Source organism: Elephantulus edwardii, unplaced genomic scaffold (assembly GCF_000299155.1).
Source record: "Elephantulus edwardii isolate Elephantulus edwardi_28Jun2011 unplaced genomic scaffold, EleEdw1.0 scaffold00558, whole genome shotgun sequence".
NCBI classification, from domain to species: Eukaryota; Metazoa; Chordata; class Mammalia; order Macroscelidea; family Macroscelididae; genus Elephantulus; species Elephantulus edwardii.
Window position 1 is genome coordinate 64,259 of NW_006400308.1, and position 7,641 is coordinate 71,899.

Sequence of the window (7,641 nt, forward strand, 5' to 3'; positions counted from 1 at the left end):
CTATGAATTTTCTATGACTTGATGGCACTTAACAACAATGACAACAACAACAGCTTCTCTATGAAGTCTCTGTGAATTTGCTTATTCTGGACATTCCATACTAATGTAATTTATACAATATATAGTACTTTGTGTTTGGTTCCTTAGACTCAGCATAATATTTTTTAAGGTTCAACTATATGGCAGCATCTGCTAGTACTTCATTCTTTTTTTATGGTAAAAAATATTCCATAAGGAGTTTGTGACTTTGAAAAAGGATAAATACTCTTGGCTGTCAACCAAAAGGTTAGAAGTTAGAGTTCACCTGCATAAAAAGAGGTTTGGAAATTGTAAAAGGAGCAATACTAACAGGGTCAACGTGGGAAGACTGAGACAGACTTCCACTATCTCCACAAAGGGGCACTGTCTCCATCAATAACATCCAGTATATAAAATTGAACCCTTGGTATGACATAGTCTCCCAACACTGCTGCACTTACTTCCATTAATCCCCAGGCCTGGTATCTGTTGCAAAAGTTGTGGGCTTTATCAAGGAAACAGGTTGTGGGGGGGTAAGGGAAAGCAAAAGACAGTACAGTTAAAGTTCCCAAGGTTAGTCTAGCACCCAAATGCAAGAAGCTTCTGGCTGTTCTTAATTTTCCAGCAGGCCTCTTCTCATAGCAGTCCCAAGTCAGTGCTTCCTTCAATAGCCCAGAAGCAAAACCTTTAACTCTGGCTCCATCTCGAGGGATGGCATCTAACAACACAAAACCGAACTGAACCCAATTTTACTCCCTTGATTGAATAAAATAAGACAGCCAATAAAATTTAATCCAATTTTTTAAAAAAACGAAGCAGGAGTGTCACCCACTTCCGAAATAGCTTGCCTCTGGAAACTTTGTGAACCTGGAGAAACAATGAAAGTTCTACCAAGTGTTCAGGTCTTTTGTTCACAGGGTTGCTCTGAGTGTACAACTCGACAGCACTTAACAACCACCACCACCACCACAACAACCTTAATTTGCCCTTGACAACTTAGCATGGGAAAGAGTAACAAATTTTCTAATGTACACTATTATTATGCATGTCTGGTGTTGTGTTGTTTTTTTTGTTTTGTTTTTAAATATCATCAGTTCATTTGGATTGTTTTGCCCCCCCCCCAAATACGTTGTTATAAATCCTAACCACTATTCCTGCAATATAATCCCATTTGGGAATGCATTATCTTTGTTACATTAATGAGCCAGGATTAGAACAAGGTGGGTTTTTAACTGAACCCTTAAAATATAAAGAGGATTAAACAAGCAAGTGAAAGCAGCAGAGAAGGGGAAAGACAGATGCCAAGCTCCCTGGAGATCTCCCGGGAACCAAGAAAGAAGCTGAAGACACAGGGCTTTTCCCCAGAATCTACTCGGATAGAATACCTTTGCCCCCCAGCATGCTGGCTTCTAGTCTTCCAAACAGTGAGAAAATAACCTCCTGTTAAAGTCACTCACTTAGGTATTTCCGTTGTATCAGTATTAGATAACCAAGACACAGTCTTTCATTTTATTACATGGAAATATTTTATTTGGTACTAAATTGACACTTGACTTGAAAAGATGCCAAAGTTATTAAGTTGCTTATTAGATGGAGCAAAAGCATTTAATAAATTCAAGGAAAGTAATAGATCAAATTGTGTTATATTATTTTTCTACAGAAGTTCCATGTAATTCTTTCTCATTTTAAAAATAATTTCACCTGTCAATTTAAATTTGGCTTTCCATGAGCAGCATGTATGAGATACTTAAAAAAGAAAACCACCATTCCAGACAACAATTTTGTCTTCAAGGAAACAAGTGTGAGGAAAAGCACAATATGCAAAATACATAAGTAAAACAGCACAATGTTAGAGTGATGAACCCAATCTTAAACAGGATAATCTCATTTGGAAAGGTCACTTCTGAACAAGATATTAAATGAGGTGAAAGAGCAAAATACATGAATATGGAAAAAGGAGTTTCAGGCAGAGGGTATAGAATGTGGCAAGGCCCAGAGGTGAGATAAAACCCAGCATGTTCACAACAAACAGAAAGGGAGCCAGTAGGGCTGGAACAAAGGGAGGGAGAAGGCAGTCATTAGAAAAGATCAGAAAAGTAAGGGAAGTTGAGCCTTGCTCTCTATCAGTAAAGACCTTGGCTGTACTCTGAGTGAGCTGGGACACTATTGGAGGCCTTAGAGCAGAGGGATGCTGTAACACAACAATGAAACAAGATCATGCTGTATTCAGGCTAGACTGTAAGAGGGCAGACAATACTGAAATTGGCGGATACGGAGTGGAAGTGAAGTCAAGAGATGACAGTGGTTTGGGCAGAGGTGCAAGTAGAGGAGGTGAAAAGGAGTCAACCTGGGTATGGGAAGATGAGAGGAGACTAAGATGGTATAAACAACTAAGATGGAATGGCTATTAACTTTTTACAGGAAAAGTGCAGGATGGGCAAGTTTAATAGTGGAGTGGATGATTATGGATTTGGACATATTAACTGTGAAATGCCTTTTATCCACCTACAGTTGCTAGGTGGAAAATCTAAACCCATTGTTGCCAAGTTAGATCTGACTCATGTCTGACCTTTCACTGGGTTTCCAAGACTGTAAACAGCATGGAAGATGTGTATCCATCTTCCCCTTGAGAAGTCACTGGTGGATTTGAATCACCAAAGAAGTACGACTTTTGGATTAGCAGGACAGTTGCCTCCAGAGTACACCACCAGAGCTCCCTGATAGAAAACTGGATGGGGATGGGACACACACACACACACACACACACACACACACACACTCACTCACTCCTCCCTCACACACACTCACTCACTCCTCCCTCTGCCCCAGAATAGAATTTCAGGATAGAGGTCTGAACTTGAAATACAAATTTTGGGCTCATGAATATATAAATGGCATTTGAAGATCATCATAGCAGTACATGAACATAGAGAGGGGACCCAAGGTTTGACCAATGAAGTACATCAATATTCAGATGCCAGTGAGAAGAAACAAAACCCGCAGAGAGTACTGGGGAGCAGTCAGTAAAGGATCAAGAAAATCAAGGTTGTTATACACCAGAAATCAAATGAAGAAAATGTATCAAGGAGGAAAAGTTTATCCAAAAGTCATGTGCTAATTATAGATCAAATAAAGGATCAAGAATTGGCCTCTGTATTTAGTAAGCTGAAAAACACTGGGGTCTTGGCAAAAGAGTGTTAAAAGACTGGTAGAGGAGAAATCCTAACTGCAGTAGGGTTAACAGAGGACAGAAGGATGAACTGAAGACACAGAACACAAATATTGTTTCAAAGAGTCTGCTTGGAAAGCTGGGCAGACAAATGGGAAGATGAAGAACTACTACTGTTGAAAAAATCTAGTAGAAAGGAAAAACCAGTAATACAACAAAGGAGAGAATTACTGTAGCTGCAATTAGTGAATGAGAGGGAATGAGGCAGGGCCTAGGGGAAGGAACTGACCATGGATGAGTGGAGGGTCAGTCTTCCACAATAAAGTGGGGAACACATCAAGGTGAGACTAGCAGACATTCATTACATCCTGCTTCTTGGAGAAGACTGAAGCAAAGTCATCAACTGAGATCAAGGTGGGGGCAGAAGTGCAGCAGGTTTGAAGAGAAAGAAAGAGTGACACTGTAATCAAGGAAAACGGGGAGTGAGTGGGCAAATAGGACATGACTGTAGGTAATTAATATGGTGCACTTGAGGTTACCCCAAACCTCCCCAAACATAAAATCTGTTATAAAACTTGAAAGATGTTATTTTTTCTTATATATAATGGTTGTGGTTGTTTTTTACTTTTTTTGTGGTGAAGATTTTTATTTTCTTTTAAAAAAATTTATATTGATATGCATACAAAATTCATATACATTGTGTTCTGTTTATATACATTATGTTTCATCACATAGTTCTCCATTCATATTGTGTTTCACAGGATCATTCCCATACATTGTGGGTTTTGTGTTTTGTGTTTTTTTCTAATCTGTTGCATATTTTTCTAAATAAAATTTTTATTTGATACTGTTTTATCTGTCCCTCCATCCTCCCAAACATGATGATTCCTCTACAAGGACTGGTCCTCCTTGCAATGTGCCCAAAGTATGTCAGAATGTCAGATAAAGCTTAAGAATCCTTGCCTTCAAGGAGCAGCCTGGTTTCACACTTTCCAGAGGAAGACCCTTGATGAGATGGATTGACTCAGTTGTTGGGGTAATGGGGTAGGTGAGTCAGAGATGATACAGTTGGTACAGGATAGAACAGGATTCAGAGCTGTTGTTCATAGTGTCGCTATGCTTTGCAAGTGACTTGATAGTTCATAACAGCACCAACAACAACTGGTTTACCTACAAAGTTCATACACACTGTTTTCCACACTGGATCTTTCTCTACATAGTGTTTTAGAAAAATCAAAACCTAGTGGGCTAGGGAGGCCAATTTTTCAAGAGATTGCATCTAACAAGCTAATAATACAAAATGTATATGAACACAGATGATATCCAGTAGTCCAGCCCAATAAAACTATAAATATGGAAAGAAATTTTCAGTATTTTTCCTAGAAAGTATTACTGGTAGCTCGGAAACATTATATTGATAGGCTTAACTTAGATAGAAAATAACTTATAAAATATGAGAGTTACAGTAAGGTCTCAGAAAACCAATGTACAAAGGTTAATCATGTATCACATAATTCATGGATTATTCCAAAGCAAATTGTTAATCACTGAATTATACCTATGGATATAAGTTACATACAGGAATAACAACTTTAAAGAAATATGTAAACAGAATTGTAAGCATAACATTAAAAAGCCCTGGGTAACATAATAATTAAGTATTTCGGTGCTAATACAAAGGTTGGTGGTTTGAATCTAGCCAGAAGCTTGCTAAGGAAAAGATCTGCTCCCATAGAGACTGTTGTTATGTACAATTGGGTTGGTCTCAACTTATACCTGACCCTCAAGTGGGTTTTCAGAGGTAGTAAATTGCACAAGAGAAAACCGTCCATCTTTCTTCTGCAGGTGGACTCGAACCTCCTATCTTTATGTTGGTAGCACATTTCCTTCCCACTAAGTCACCACAGACTACAAACTCTCTAGAACAGTTGTATTCCATTGTAGAGGGTCACTTAAGAGCAACTAACAACAAGGACAACAAATTCTTTTTTTTTTTGCTGAAATTGCGTTTGTCTAATACTAGATCTCCACTTTTATGATATAGATAGTAAGTGTCCATGCCTGAATTTCACAAGTTTATAGGCTGCAGGCTCCAATCAGTCTTCGTCATGACCACAGTCAACCAATGCTTTCCAAAACGAAATGTATAATAAAAAGTCCCGAGTCTTATATGAGCTAAAGTAACTCATCATAGAGAGACACATGAGGTTACATTCATTGTAACATGAGCCAATGGCCTACTATACACCAGACAAAAACAAAATAAAGTTTAAGAAGTAGAAATCAACAAAATTAATATTTAGAGTTCAAACTCATAGTTGCTGTGATGCTAAACACTGTGACACTGATGTGTCAAATGCGATAATGGTTACCAATGGTGGACAGTGTTTGGTGGAGCTCCCAAATTAAAACAGGCTTGGAAGCAGAAGAGGCATCCACTTCTGAAATAGCTTGCCTCCAGAAACATTATGAACATGGAGAAACGATGAAAGTTATACAAGTGTTCAGGTCTTTTGTTCATAGGGTTGCAATGGGTTGTCTACAACTCAATGACACTTAACAACAACATTACAATAAGATGAACACTGTAATTGAAGATATTACTGTGAGTGTAAAATATAATTAAGGATAAATCTGATGCAAACAACATCCTGTAAAATAAAATGTTCAATAACTTTAGAATATTTCATGTCTGGACACTAATTCTAACACTGATGGTTTTTTATACCATGTTGCTTGTTCTTTAGCTCTGATGATTTCTTTGTCCATTACAGCATGATTTTTTTTGACTGTGGCTTAATATTTGAGGATGTTGCTGTTGTTGTTATGTGCCGTCGAGTCGTTTGCGACTCATAGTGACCCTATGCACAACAGCCCTAAATCCTGCTCTATCCTGCGCCAACTGCACTGCCTCTGACACAATCCATCTCATAGAGGGTTTTCCCCTCCTGCGCCGTCCCTCCACCCTCCCAAGCATGATGTCCCTCTCCAAGGACCCATCCCTCCTGGCAACATGTCCAAAGTATGTCAGACGAAGCCCCAGAATCCTTGCCTCCAAGGAGTAGCTTGGTAAGGACAATATTATTTAATCGGCCTCAGAGGAAACAAATCAAGTTCATCTACAATGTCTCAGAATCATTGTTAATATAGGTAAGGTAAAGTGTAAAATATTAGCACGATCTCTTACTATTATTTACTCGTAATTCTTCAACATAAGGAGAATTACTGTTTCTAGAAGCTATTCACGAATAGCAGATGTTATGCAGTTTAAGGTACAACAGACTACATAAGCAAGGAGAAAGCAGTATTTTTTGCTAAGATGCAAAATTAAATCAATCATCATCCAACTGAGAAATAATGCATTTATGGGAGAATAGCCAATCTTTCCAAATAAATAGGGACCATTTAGAAAATTTTTTTTTAATTCTTCAATAGACAGATTAATTAGGTCATGGTGAATAGGTGTCAGCCATAACTTCAGTGTTCATTTTAACAGACTGCCACAACCACCTTTTGTAGTTCCCTACTGGTTCTCTATCAAGGGTATGTGGCACATGTGGAAGATTGGAAGCCTGATAAAAAGACTACGTATGTATATTATTGTTTATGTTAGATGCTATAGTGTTGGCGGCTCTTGATTGAAGGTGACTCATACAAGGACAGAATGAAATGCTGTCCAGCTAAGCCATCTCCATGATAGGGTCCGGATCAGACCATTATCTATTGGCTGATTTTTGGAAAGAGATAAACAAATCTTTTTTTACTTAGTCAGTCTGAAGTCTCTACTGAAATCTGCTCAGCCTCACAGCAACACGCAAGCCTCTGTGGACAGACAGTGGCTGCACACAAAGTACACTGTCTGGGAATGAAACCTGGATCTCCTATAGGCTGCTCCTGCTGTTAAGTGTTGTTGAATGGGCTCAGCCTCCTTCATTGCGTTGAGTACAACCCACAGTGACTTATGAGCAACAGATCAGAACCTTGTCCTATCCTGTGACAGCCTCATCAGCCCTGGCACACTTGAGCCATTGCTGCAGTCACTGTCAATCCATTAGGTTGAGAGTCCTCCTCTCTTTCACTGACTCTCCACCTTTCCATGTATGATGTCGCTGTCCAAGGAATAACCAACTCAAGCGACACGCCCAAAGTATGAGAGACGAAGCTTTGCCATAATTGCTTCCAAGCAGCACTTCTACTACAGCACCACCAGTGTATTATGACCTTAAGGGTGAAAAGAAGTAGAGGTTAAGGAAATATAATTTTTCCTGAATCAGAAGGTGACTGTGTTAGGTTCCCATTTCCTGGCCCATTGGCACTCTGTAAATCTTGTAATTCTTATCATTTCCAGAGTAACCAAGGAGTTAGTAGTAAAGCTGATTAGATTTCACTAAGATGCCTTTTCTTCCCTAAAACACTAAAGCTTAAGTTCCTTCTTTTTCTTCCCTCCCTCCCTC

The 7,641-nt window shown here is 38.9% G+C and overlaps 1 protein-coding gene across 1 annotated transcript in view; it reads right to left on the reverse strand.

Moving 5' to 3' along the window:
- Window positions 1–7,641, reverse strand: part of LOC102853053 (serine/threonine-protein kinase DCLK2-like) — a gene marked incomplete at its 3' end in the record, with an annotated part of 227,857 nt that overhangs the window by 58,724 nt on the left and 161,492 nt on the right. The window lies entirely within an intron of this gene.